Here is a 14493-nt window from a genome sequence, read left to right as displayed (position 1 = left end):
AGAACATGTGGTGTTTGGTTTTCTGTTCTTGCGATAGTTTGCTGAGAATGATGGTTTCCAGCTGCATCCATGTCCCTACAAAGGACACAAACTCATCCTTTTTTATGGCTGCATAGTATTCCATGGTGTATATGTGCCACATTTTCTTAATCCAGTCTGTCACAGATGGACATTTGGGTTGATTCCAAGTCTTTGCTATTGTGAATAGTGCCGCAATGAACATACGTGTGCATGTGTCTTTATAGCAGCATGATTTATAATCCTTTGGGTATATACCCAGTAATGGGATGGCTGGGTCATATGGTACTTCCAGTTCTAGATCCTTAAGGAATCACCATACTGTTTTCCACAATGGTTGAATGAGTTTACAATCCCACCAACAGTGTAAATGTGTTCCTGTTTCTCCACATCCTCTCCAGCACCTGTTGTTTTCTGACTTTTTAATGATTGCCATTCTAACTGGTATGAGATGGTATCTCATTGTGGTTTTGATTTGCATTTCTCTGATGGCCAGTGATGATGAGCATTTTTTCATGTGTCTGTTGGCTGTATGAATGTCTTCTTTTGAGAAATGTCTGTTCATATCCTTTGCCCACTTTTTGATGGGGTTGTTTTTTTCTTGTATATTTGTTTGAGTTCTTTGTAGGTTCTTGATATTAGCCCTTTGTCAGATGAGTAGATTGCAAAAATTTTCTCCCATTCTGTAGGTTGCCTGTTCACTCTGATGGTAGTTTCTTTTGCTGTGCAGAAGCTCTTTAGTTTAATTAGATCCCATTTGTCAATTATGGCTTTTGTTGCTGTTGCTTTTGGTGTTTTAGACATGAAGTCCTTGTCCATGCCTATGTCCTGAATGGTATTACCTAGGTTTTCTTCTAGGATTTTTATGGCATTAGGTCTAACATTTAAGTCTCTAATCCATCTTGAATTAATTTTTGTATAAGGAGTAAGGAAAGGATCCAGTTTCAGCTTTCTACTTATGGCTAGCCAATTTTCCCAGCACTATTTAGTAAATAGGGAATCCTTTCCCCATTTCTTGTTTCTCTCAGGTTTGTCAAAGATCAGATGGCTGTAGATGTGTGGTATTATTTCTGAGGACTCTGTTCTGTTCCATTGGTCTATATCTCTGTTTTGGTATCAGTACCATGCTGTTTTGGTTACTGTAGCCTTGTAGTATAGTTTGAAGTCAGGTAGCGTGATGCCTCCAGCTTTGTTCTTTCGACTTAGGATTGTCTTGGCAATGCGGGCTCTTTTTTGGTTCCATATGAACTTTAAAGCAGTTTTTTCCAATTCTGTGAAGAAACTCATTGGTAGCTTGATGGGGATGGCATTGAATCTATAAATGACCTTGGGCAGTATGGCCATTTTCACGATATTGATTCTTCCTATCCGTGAGCACGGTATGTTCTTCCATTTGTCTGTGTCCTCTTTTATTTCACTGAGCAGTGGTTTGTAGTTCTCCTTGAAGAGGTCCTTTACATCCCTTGTAAGTTGGATTCCTAGGTATTTTATTCTCTTTGAAGCAATTGTGAATGGAAGTTCATTCATGATTTTGCTCTCTGTTTGTCTGTTACTGGTGTCTAAGAATGCTTGTGATTTTTGCACATTAATTTTGTATCCTGAGACTTTACTCAAGTTGCTTATCAGCTTAAGTAGATTTTGGGCTGAGATGATGGAGTTTTCTAAATATACAATCATGTCATCTGCAAACAGGGACAATTTGACTTCTTCTTTTCCTAACTGAATACCCTTGATTTCTTTCTCTTGCCTGATTGCCCTAGCCAGCACTTCCAACACTATGTTGAATAGGAGTGGTGAGAGAGGGCATCCCTGTCTTGTGCCAGTTTTCAAAGGGAATGCTTCCAGTTTTTGCCCACTCAGTATGATATTGGCTGTGGGTTTGTCATAAATAATATTGTAATTCTATGCAAATTGGTAACCCCCAAAATGAGAAATTAAAATCATGAGGCAAGATTAAAATGTATAAATCAGGAAATCATTTCAAAAATGAAAGATGACTTGAATATACAGATTGAAAGTGTAAAATTGTACCCCAGTAAAAAACTGACACAGAATAATCAGTAAAATATCTATTAGAAAAATAAGTTCTTTGCTCATAATGAGACCAGGCAGAAAAAAAAAAATGCTGTAGAAATCATAGATAAACATTTGCAAAGCTGCTACTGCTATTGTAGCTGTATTAAAATGTGTTCCACCTTGCATCTTTCACTGTATTTATGACAGATTTTATATTGTTACCATTTGAGAGAGAACTCTGTAAGTTGAGAGAACTCTGTAAGTGCTATGGCTTCATTAAACTATTGCTTGTCATATGCTTCCAATGTTTACTTTGATACTAAATGGCAACCAGAGAATGTGAACAACCAAGGTGCATCTGGTTCTGTTTTTAAATAAAGATTAATAAAATCTGTCAGGAAAGAGAAGAAATAAAATACCCATTTCACTACAGTTACTAAGCTTTAAGATAAACAAAACATATCAGGTAAAAATTCAGTCACCTTTATGGCAGGAAAACTAAGCTATTAAAGTTTTAAAACTATTGAATTTAAAGTAGCTAATTCATAGTACCCAATGTGTAGTAGTTAATTCATTCAATAAATATTTGTTCCAGATATTTTTTTCACAGAATTGATATGTATCTAATATCTTCTAAGTACATTATTTGTGATACCCAAAGAAAATGAAAATTCATTTGATAAATTTTGACAAACACAACTTTTAAAATATACAATGAAATATGAATGTTATGGATGCAATCAAAATTTGCATGCAATAAGTGTAAATCTTGCATTGTTTTCAGGACATGCAAACTTGTTAGGAGGACAGCTAACAGGAAGAATGAGAGATTTGGCAGGAGAACATTTTTAAGGTAGTTAAGGCAAGAGTCCAGAAATTAAACCGGAAATATACCAGCAAAATCAAATAAACCTAAGACATACTTTATTTGGAGGCTTAAGTAGAATTCAGCTATGTAAGGTTGTAATAAACTAGAAAACCAAAACAACTTGGGAAGCATAGGGTGCTAATGCTGATCAGGTTGGTCAGTCTTAGAAAGCCTAGATGACCAGGCAAGTATCACCTCAACACTTGTGCTTCTCATGGAGGATCCCACCTGCCAGAGATGGGGAGCTTCCCCTTGGAGGCACATAACTTCATCTTGTGAAAGATCAGCCACTCTGCTTTCTTAATAAGAAGTCATCTTTTAATCTTCTTGAGCCTATAAGTAAGCTTCCTTGAGAAAAAATGGAAGTTTCTATTCTTAGAATATTTCAAACTTCAATAATTTTCACCAAAAGGCTCATCTGATTAACTGGTCATAATTAATGAAGCTGACCCTAACTTTTCAGTTGCTTAATTCCACTCCAAAGACATGCATCCCATTTTTGTAGTATAAAACTGTCATTGCATTCCAGCTTGTTTTTTCATTTCTTCAAGCAGCTAGAATTATCTCTTTCTGTACTTAAAAAAAAAGTATAGGCATATTGTGAAACATTATTGTCTTGATAAAAAATTTGACAACCCCACATTTTATCCATTTCTTTCTTTGATGGGTTGGGTTGGCACATTATTGTTCTGCTTGCCTTTATTCAGGGCATTTTCAATTTCTCTTCTGCATAGGTAAGTGATATGATGTTCCAGGTGACTGGGTAGTTTGCCATCCTTAAACACATAATTTCCTACTTGGCTTCCCTGTGCCAAGTAGACTTGAACATATTCAATACATCGAAGTGCAGAGAAGAGGATTTCCTCCATTTGCATTTTAAATATTTCATTATCACATGTACCTTACATAAATCTCCATCATTCCCTCTGTCCATCTAACATAAGGTTACACTGTCTGTAAGTCCAGAGAGTAAAACTACAGATCACCAAAGAGGTCAAATATGAAGCATTCTGGCTGAACTAGATGTAATCCTTAAGTAAAACAAGCCTTTGAATTTCAACCCATATTGTTTACAAAATTTCCCTTTATTGCCTCAGAAATTATAAAACAAATGTAACATTACTTTGATTAACCTTTCAATGTGTTGTCATCATTAAATCAATTATTTTTAATATGTAGATGTAGCCAATAGTAAAGATATAAGTACATCTGTAAAAACTTTAAAACATTTGAAACAGAAATTAAATCTGGAGACCTTGTATTAGGATAGCCAGCTATTGATGAGGGAAGGAATTCAGGAGGGCCTTGTACAGCTCAGTCTTTCACTTGACAAAATCTTCTAGGCCACGACTTCCGTATGTTGGATCTTAAGAAGGAAGAGACAGTTGTCCAGCCTGAACTGCCACTGAGATCTCTGACATTCTCAGGACTGTTGCCTGTTTCATGAACAAAGGATTTTGATGATATTTCTGTTATTGGATACTCTTGCATCCAAACATTGATTGCAAATATGCTGAGGTTTTTAGCTTACAACTTCAACAAATTATACATTTCCTTTTAAAAAACACTTTGGCAAAACATGTTTTTAATGTAAATGAATTTTTGTTGCTAAGCTTACATGAATATACAACCACTTCAAGAGATCTATATATTTCACTTCTCAGTTGCTGAAATGCACAAGATGTTCAAAGAGGCAATTTCTCCTCTGGTCAATGCATCTAAATTTAATTATTTCCCAAAGGTGTCACTTCTAAATACCATCATATAGGGATTAGGACGTCAACACATGAATTTGAGAGGATTCAAGGACACAAACATCCAGTCCATAGCACCATCACATAACCAAATTCTTTAGAAGAGCAATAAACATCGCAGGTCTAGCCTCATCTTTCTTTTCTTTCCTTTTTTTTTTTTTTGAGACAGGGTCTCATTCTGTCACCCACGCTGGAGAGTGCAATCAAGTGATCAGGACTCATGGCAGCAATGACCTCCTGGACTCAAGTGATCCTCCCACCTCAGTTTCCCAAGTTCCCAAGTTGGCACTACAGACATGCCCACCACCATATTCAGCTAATAACTTTGTAGAGATGGGATTTCCCCATGTTGCCAAGGCTGGTCTCAAACTCCTGGGCTCAAGCAAACCACCCACCTCCCAAAGTGCTGGGATTACAGGTGTGAGCCACTGTGCCCGGCCCTAGCTTCACTTATTCTTCACATGACACCCTTCTGATGGACTTCTCTTCCATAGTAGTTCTCTCTGTTATCGATCTCCAGCTAATTCAATGTGCATGCTTATATTAGACCTATTCCATTTGTAGAGGAGTTTTTCCTTCCATCAACAAAGTAGGGAACATAAACTACTCATCCCACTTCCTCTAACTGGAACTGGCTTCTTATCTTTGTCTTGGATCCCTCACCTCAATTTCCCTCTTGTAACCTATGCATTGATCAGAGGAGAAACTGTCTTTGAACATCATGTGTGTTTCAGCAACTGAGAAGTGAAATATAGATCTCTTGAGGTGGTAGTTGTATATTCATGCAAGCTTAGCAATAAAAAATCGTTTTCATTGTGAACATGTTTTGCTAAAGTATTTTTTTAAAAGGAAATGTATAATTTGTTGAAGTCATATGCTAAAAACTTCAGCATATATGCAACCAATGTTTGAATGAAAGAGTATCCAGTAACAGAAATATCACCAAAATCCTCTGTTCACTAAACAAGCATGAGTCCTGAGAGTGTCAGAGGTCTGGGCAGTCCTGCGGCAGTTCAAGCTGGTCAACTCTCTCCTTTTCCTTCCAACATAGAGAAGTCGGGTTTAAGAGACATTATGGCCAGTGAAAGACTGAACTGTACAGGCTCTCCTGAATTCCTGGTTTTCCAGAGGGACGTCCACTGTTATTGTAATCCGATACAGCAGAGATCTAAAATGGGATATTAATTTACAGCATTCAGAAAATGTCAAAAATCATCCAGAGTAATCTGGTCCTTCTTAGATAATCTATATGCATGGTCTTTTGTGTTTCCAGACTGGAAAATTAAAATCAAACACAATGGTGCTGGAGGCATTTAATTCTCAGATCTTCCACTACACTGTGAGAATCGTAAGATTTAGTGTGGCCCTCTTCCTTCATTATGGGAGTAATGTGACCTAAAAAAAATTGTTTCTAGCTAACACACTTTTTGCTACCCTAAATATACCATTTGTTCAACAAGCAGTCAACTCTCACTAGCTTTCCACCCTGCCATATCACGTATCTTTTATTGCCCTCTGTGGCAGGTGTGATAGCAGCTTTTTATTCTTCCTTTTCTTTCTGTCATATTCCTGGAAATGCCAACCCCCTTGCCTCTCCCTCACTGATAAGTAGTTCTATAGACCTGTCACATCTCATGCAAGTCTTTGCTTTGTTGAAAGAACTTGGGACTCCATCCATGGTGCTCCTGCAATAGCAATGTCAGCTGCAAAAAGAAGCAAGAAAAGTGTCTGCCCTCTGGGAGCCTTTCCACAGAGAACAGGCAGCAGCAGGGGTCGGCAGACAGGGACTAGGCCAGCCAAAGGAAGCCTGGGCCAGCCCCGCTCAACCTGAGCTGAAATTTCATGTGACTGGGCCCTGTAGAAGCATTTGTTGATTAGAGAGGCCAGCTGGAAACAAATAATCACTCTGGTATATAAGCTTCTGTGAACTTCTAGGCTAATTTACCAAATAAAAATAATGTGGTTAAAATCTATTTATGCTATGTGGTAATGCTTGATTTGGAAAGCACAGAGGCATAAAGATTTCTTTTAAAATTATCTTCGCTTTATCATTCCTTAAATTATTTGTCCCAGCAATTCTAGACACATAAACTGCTGTCAGAGTAGTCATTCTAAGACACAAATGAGATGATAAAATTCTACTGTTTAAATACTGAAGTGGCTCACATATCCCTTTAAGACAAAGCAATCTTCCCTGCTTACCAATAGTACACAAGGACCTGTAATGTCTCCCTTTCCAGCCTCATCTCCTGCTGCTCCTTCATATGACCCTTTAATCCAGAGTGAAGATCAACCCAAATCTCTAATTCCCCTGTCTCACTGTGCTCCTTGCACCCCTGTCCCTCTGTTGTTCTTAGGTTATCCTAACAGGTAAAGCACCTACAGTATACCACTATTTTGACATTTATTCACCTGTACTTAATGATCTGCCCATTGGTTGGCATCTGCCACAAGAGTATAAATTATTTGAGAGCAGAAAAAGCCTCCTACGGCTCAGTAACCACAGTACAGTACTTGGTAGCATCTCATTAAATGTTGGTTGAATTAATGAATGAATGATGATGAGAAATTACTCACCAAAGCTAACTTGTCTTTCGAATACCCTGCTAATTAAGTTAGCACTGTGGTCAAGAGCAGAATATAGTATAGCTATACACACATCTGGAGAAAATATTTTTGAGGTTTTTTTTTTTTTCAAAATAGTTAAAAGAAAACGTAATTTTTGCTCAAACAAAGCAATTCTCAGTTTAAATAATTATTCACCTCAGGGGTTCCCCAAACAGCAAGTGTTTAAGGTTTTAAAATTATTAACTACAGGAGAACTAGCAGTAAGAGAGAGGATTTTAACAGGAAAATCCAACACCTATTGAAAATAAACCAGATGAAAAGAACATGCAAATGACAATAAAATGTGCCTCTGAAGCATTAATCAAGGGAAATATAATTCAGTTTCCATGTTTGATTTGCACACATTTCAGAAAAATGCCCATTGTGTAAAACAAAGACAAATCAGTATCCAATTTCCCAGAATAATTTCTACATGTAAACTCCTAGAAGTAAGATTTATGGTGTGTTACTTTTCCTCTTGTGCATGTCAATGATATTGAAATCACCTATGTTTGTGTCTGTTTTCCAAAGGCTATGACATTTTTAAGATGCTGGACTATGTGTTATTTATGTTTGTATCACCAGGACTTAACACAATGCCTGGCACTTAGCAGATATTCTAGGTTTATTGAACTGAACTCTATATTAGATTCTTAGTTTTCTATTTAATATGTCACAGTCAGTAGACAATCTATTTCTCCCTTCCAAAGTCATGTTTTTATACATAATGCATACTTTCTATCTCCAAAAATCATGCAGTATGCCTGAAAATGCCCTCAACATGGGAGTATATATATTTGTTTTCTACCTCTTCAGGCTCCTGGAGAAGAGTCCTGAAAATTTCCTTGCACACAATCATGCCCTCAGGTTCACATGACAATAAAGATTGTACTAATCCCTTATTAAGATTATTCATTTGTAATATGTAATTCAAATCTTTAAAACTTAATATAATAAAATGCAATATTAAATTTACAGACAATGGTTTTTTTAAGAACAAACTTTTTACTTGAAAACTGAATATGAAAATACTACCTATTGAATGCATTAGCAAAGCACAGAGAACAAGCATTCCATGGTGGCTGCCTCAGGGTATCAAACCATCTCTAACCCATTTCAGATTCCTACTTATAAAACTGTGGGTGGTAACAATCTGGATACATATTTTGCTTAAATTGTTCATAGATACAACATCTGTCAAACAGCCAACATGCCTGACCCAATTGTACTAAGCCCTACAGATTATTTGTCAAACAAATTCAGTAACCCAATATTTGTTTCTTTATTTTAAAATTTAATTGGTATGCAAATAGGACAACAAGACAACATTTGTGCTGGATACAGTTGTCACTTCAGATTCTGGGAAGGCTCATTATCATGCTTACAGATGTTTTCTTCCCACCTAACATCTGCCAATACTACCTAAACCCCAGGAAGTCTACAAACCTGTGCAAACTTCCTCTCACTGTGGGTCTCTTTCTCTGTTATCTGTTCCATGCACACTAATTCTGTGCATCTGAGGCCTCTGTTAGCCAGAATTATGCCTGCTTCCTAACACTTCTGCCTCCAGAGCTTTAGAGTTGAAATTGAACAGACACAGAGCCAATTTATCACAGGATGACATGTGTCATGTTCATGGTATTACCAGAGGAACCCCTGTATGCACTGTATTTATCCTTTTGTTGTCAGCATGGACCAAGACAACACAGGATAAAGAAACTATTACATTTTTAATAATATAATATATGCTTTAAAAATAGAACATTAAATACAATTGACTTCAAAATGTGGTGCTAGATCATTCTGCTTAAGACTAGAATTTCTTTGTCCAATCATCATCTGTCATTCAGGAATACATCCTATTGAAATGAGAATAACAAAACAAAAGCACTGGAATACGTTCCCTCAAAAAAAAAGACAACAGTTTGCTCAAACCAACAATTTATTTCTTCTATCTATCCCACTTTGACATAAATTCTAATCATGCCTAATGATGACTTTATCATGAATAGAATACAAATTCACATCATGTGGCTTTTGTCAATGAATACAAATATCCAGGAGCATCCTCATTCCATCTTTCACTCACTAATGTATGTATTTTTAACATCCTAATGATGCATCTCTTACTGTGTTTTCTAGATCAAACATAAAGCAAACATATACAGATACAGTAATATTTCAAGCATAAACCTAATAGCTGAAAGGAAAAAGCTTTTCATTTGAACAAAGTTTAATAAAAAGCCCAAAACTTGAGGCTAAACTTAAAACTGTGAAACTGGCTGATAACAGAGCAACATCTTCTAACATCTCTACAAAGATCTACATTTTATCAGGAACAAACATTTGCTCATGCCAAACCTGGCATCTAGTTTATTTCAATGTGTAATTAATTTTGATTTCCATCTTTCTTCCAGTTACTATTTTAACATTTGCAAATATGCTCCTCAAAGTAAGAGTAAATAAGACCTAAATGCTAGCACTTTTTAGAATTTATTAATATGTAATTGTCAGGAATACATATGCAAAAGAAAAATACATATGCAAAACACAATACTGTGTATATACAAGTATAACAGCAAACTTCAGTTAAGGGCTTAGCCTTTCTTTCAGTTCTAATGATGGGTTTGCTAGACTGAGCATAAACCTTTACTAAACAATGCTACTCAAGGAATATTTTATGAATATTAATACTTATTAATTACCAGAAGTATTGGTCAGAATCCAATAGCAGGACTCAAAAAATAGTTCGCTAATTCAAAAAAAATTGAATAAATGTTGACAAAAAGACAATTTACAAAGATTTGGACAGGATTAGGAAACCAGTAATGGAAGATGAATGACCCAAATACTCTCAAGAATAGGAAGCTATTACCACCTCTGGGCCTAAAAGGGCAAAGGAGAGAGAGGTATTAACAGAGCCCTGGTGGAGGGTTTGCCCAAAGCAGCAGAGGTCTTAGTGAAAATCCTAGCTACTGACAATTCTCAGCCTAGCAGGGAAGAAACAGATGAAATAAATACTCAAACCATTTCCTCCTCTGCCTGTCCATGTTTCACACTGCTTCCTATTGGAAAAATCCAACGGGAAGCCAGAGTTTATGGAAGCACAGGTGAAGTTATGGCACAAAGAAAAGTAAAGATAGGTGGAAACCAAACCTGCTGGGGCAGGTGAAAAATAGCACATTGATCTCTCAGTGCTGTGGTCTTCACGCACTGCCAAATGATACAACCTCAAGGACCTAATCAAAAAACATGTTTTAAATCCCTTTATATGTGATTCAGATGAACTCCACAAGTGAAATTAGAGAGATATTGTATATGCCAGAAGCTGAAGACTGAATCACCATTATCTCAAACAAATTCATTTTCAGTGGGGACTTCCAGAGTCCCAGTACCAAACTGCTGAGCTTCTGTTGGCCCAGAGACTTTTGGATGTCTGGTTATCTCTAGCCAAGGAAAAAAGCACGGTACCAAGGCTAGAACATCCTACTCGTAACAAATGTCTAGAAGAACATTACAGACTCTCTTCTTATAAGACATAAAGACCATTTCTGTCTGAGTGGCTCTCAAGGGAGCTTTAGGGCAGTTTACAAATACATCTAGCTCTTTAACCTAGTATTGACTATTAGCTGGCTTCAACATCCCTTTTCCACTTCCATCTTGCATTTTCAACAACACTTTTGTTAAGAACTTTCTACTCTAAGCACTTTATTAGGAATTTTCACATACGTTATTTCAATTAATTCTTACAACAAATGGTGATAGATATGATATATTCCCATTTTATGTATTATCTGAGACTCAGAGAGATGAAGCAGCTTCCCTGAGCTTACAGAGCTATGACTAGAACCTGAATTCCATGTCCGTGATCTATACTTCAAGCCTACTTCCCCATGCTTGTAGTTAGGATGGTTCAGTCACTCTTGCCTAAATAGGCCATGCAACTTTATAACTCTGTACAACTCATACTTTGACCTATAAAGTACTCCCTACCATCTTAGCCTAACAGGCTTTGGACAGAGGTTTGTGAAACACCTACTTTGTGCCGAAGTGGTAGGCAGTAGGAATACAAACATGAGTAAACATAGAATCTCTGCAGTTAAGCAGTACTGGACTACTGATGGATACAGACTATTATTGAACAGTCTGCTCAAATTCCTCCTTCATGGTGAATCCTTCTCCAGCCTAAAGTCAAGTATCTTCCCCACTGATCCTCAGAGGATGAATATATTTGGCACTAACCATTCAGAACTTTGTGCCCTTTTTACATATTCACAATCGCAACAACTAGACTATGTTCAGTTATGTCTCTGTATATATCCTTCACTGAAACTTTTCTCACTCCTTAAAGTAAGCACTTAGTAACAAGCCTTCATTCAGGAAATACTTACTGAGTACCTATGAGGTCCTGGGCACCATATTAAGTTCAGAAATAACTGGTAGAGAAAAACACATGATTCTTTTCCAGGAACGCCTCCAGAAAATTGTGTAGTTTCTTGGAATATATGGACATGGAGTAGGCATTTATAATACAACATAATTGACATTATAAGACTGAAGCAAACATTTCTCGTTTGTCTCCATAACTCCGTAAAGAGGGCCACAGGGCTTGAGGATGGGCATAAAGCTTGCACGTCCTACCATCTTCAAGAAGCCTCATAATAAAAGGACAGAGAGTACCAAATATGTTACAACACAGCCAATGTCTTGAAATCTTTAATGGCCTAAATTTGTTGTTTTTTATTAAATCCAATCTCAGTGCTCTTAGAAAGGAATTAAAGGTCTGTTCTTCACAGAGGCCAAAAAATAATATGTTTTATAGTTTTCAATAATACCATTTATAATCAATAAAATTTATAAGGTCCAACGGGTATTTCTATGTGTTCTTTAATAGGTACTTCTTTGAAACATTGAAGTTTATGAAAGACCATGAGGGTTTATGAGGTTAAAGCTTCTATTGTTTCTAAGTGGACATGTTATGTTAATTACACACATGCCAAATATTCACAGATACATAAAACTCAGTAAAAATTCTAACAATCTTTCACATGAAAAGTCATAGAAAATATAACATTTTAAGCAACATAAGACATGATTTGCCCCAAAATTTATATTTGTGCTATACAATGCAAATATACCAGATTAAGCTGAAGTTTAATATTCTTAACTTCATTCATTCAGAGCAGATGAACATTTACCTTGTTCCTACTTGTAAGCAATGATTTTCATTCATTAAGCAGCAAAAGCACTTCTTTCTGCAAGAATGTAGTGAGCCGGAAACAACAGAAATGAGTACTTGTATTATTATGTACATAAACATATTGATTTTGAAAAGATTAACTTGTGGATCAATAAGGGAGAAATTCATTACACCAATCAACCCCAAGTAACTAGAACTAAACAAGATGCATCAGTCTAAGTTGAAGCAGAATTTACTTCAGTACTGCCAGAGCCTAAAACAAACCATAAAATGAAATCATCACATTGTACTAGGAAATTTGGCATAAACAAATCTGATAGATTTGAATATGTTAGGGCTGCATGGATACCAGCTTCTCAGCTGTATGAAAAATGTTGAGATCAATGGATGCTGATGAGCAATATTTAAATGAATTTCTAAATGACTATAATAAAAAATTTAGTTGACTCAACCCCTGCTGTTCTGGGCTGTAAAGTTATGAGCTCTATTTACCTGAAAGCATGTATGCCTATTAGACTTGGCAGGAGTTTCTCAACCTTGGTATTAAGTAGAATATCTGTTTAAAATGAACCAAGCGTCAGGCTATATCAAGTCTGTTACTTCAGGCTGGGATAAAGCAGCATGCTAACCTCATGTACATGAATGCAAAGAGCAGGAGAGAATAAATCTTTGTAGCTTTTCTTAACCTTTGTGAGCTAAAATTTTTTATAAAATGTGGCTGACATCAGAAAAATTTAGCAAGTTTACTTTCACAGGTATCAACTATAAAATGTCTGAATAAAAAGTGACACAACATACAGCTGGATGAATTAAAAGTATATAAATTGAAGAGGTTATTTGTTGAGTGGAGTAGCTGAAACCAGAAGGGAGCATTTTCTTAAACAGGAAGTTACTACAAAGGGGTATAATCTGTATGAGGAGAAAAAAATGAAGGTAGAGTATTGGGATGGGAAGGAGATTTAGCACTCAATATCATCAGATGTGATATACCAACATTAGGTAGAAAACAATTTGATTAATACTGAAGAGTAGGACCAAATCATACAAATGAGCCGAATTGAAGGCAGGAGAGAATCACAGAGAAATAAGAAGCAGAATGTGGAGCAATGGGGATGACAAGGATTTAATAATAGAGACTAGGCCTAAGTTTGTCTTCTGTTGGCACCAGAGGATATTGAAAGTACAAATGTTTATCAGGTTACAATAAAGGCAGTATTAGTTCATAATTGGCAATATAAAAAGGAGACAAATATTCTTGAAAAAAGAAAAAAATACAAGCAGTAAGTAGAAATGACTGTACCAAAATCCAATATAGCAAGAAGTGGGCTTATAGGCTAACTTATTTTTGTAACATTAAAGTAATTAACTATTACAAACAGGATAAATGTAAATGGATGTGAAGTATAGTGTGTCTAGTATATCAGAGTAGAAATCTGCATTAAAAAAATGCATCTTTCAAAAAGCTTCCACACCTTTCTGGAGGCCAAGAAAAATCTGTGGAGCTAATTGAAGAAGGAGTGAAATCTGTAAGGCATTAGTTTCATATTTATCATCAACAGAAATCAAACCAGGGTAGAAAAAAAGAATCTGAAAATTATATGAAATATGGCTAAAGAGAATGGTTGATAGTGAACTCAAAGACAAGGGCTGAAAATACAATGAAATGATGTATATTAAGGTGATTTGTAAACTATATAGTATATGCTAATACTAAGCATTTTTTTCCTAAATAGACGAGGAAATAGTGAAAAGAAGCAAAAAATAAATAACTCTCAAATGGAGTTTATCCTTTTACTTTTAGTAATAAAATATTAATTTGGGGCCGGGCACGGTGGCTCAAGCCTGTAATCCCAGCACTTTGGGAGGCCGAGACAGGCGGATCACGAGGTCAGGAGATCGAGACCATCCTGGCTAACACGATTAAACTCCGTCTTTACTAAAAAAAATACAAAAAACTAGCCGGGCGATGTGGCGGGCGCCTGTAGTCCCAGTTACTCGGGAGGCTGAGGCAGGAGAATGGCGTAAACCCG

Source organism: Piliocolobus tephrosceles, chromosome 4, assembly GCF_002776525.5.
Source record: "Piliocolobus tephrosceles isolate RC106 chromosome 4, ASM277652v3, whole genome shotgun sequence".
NCBI lineage: Eukaryota > Metazoa > Chordata > Mammalia > Primates > Cercopithecidae > Piliocolobus > Piliocolobus tephrosceles.
Note: the sequence above shows the minus strand (reverse complement) of the source record.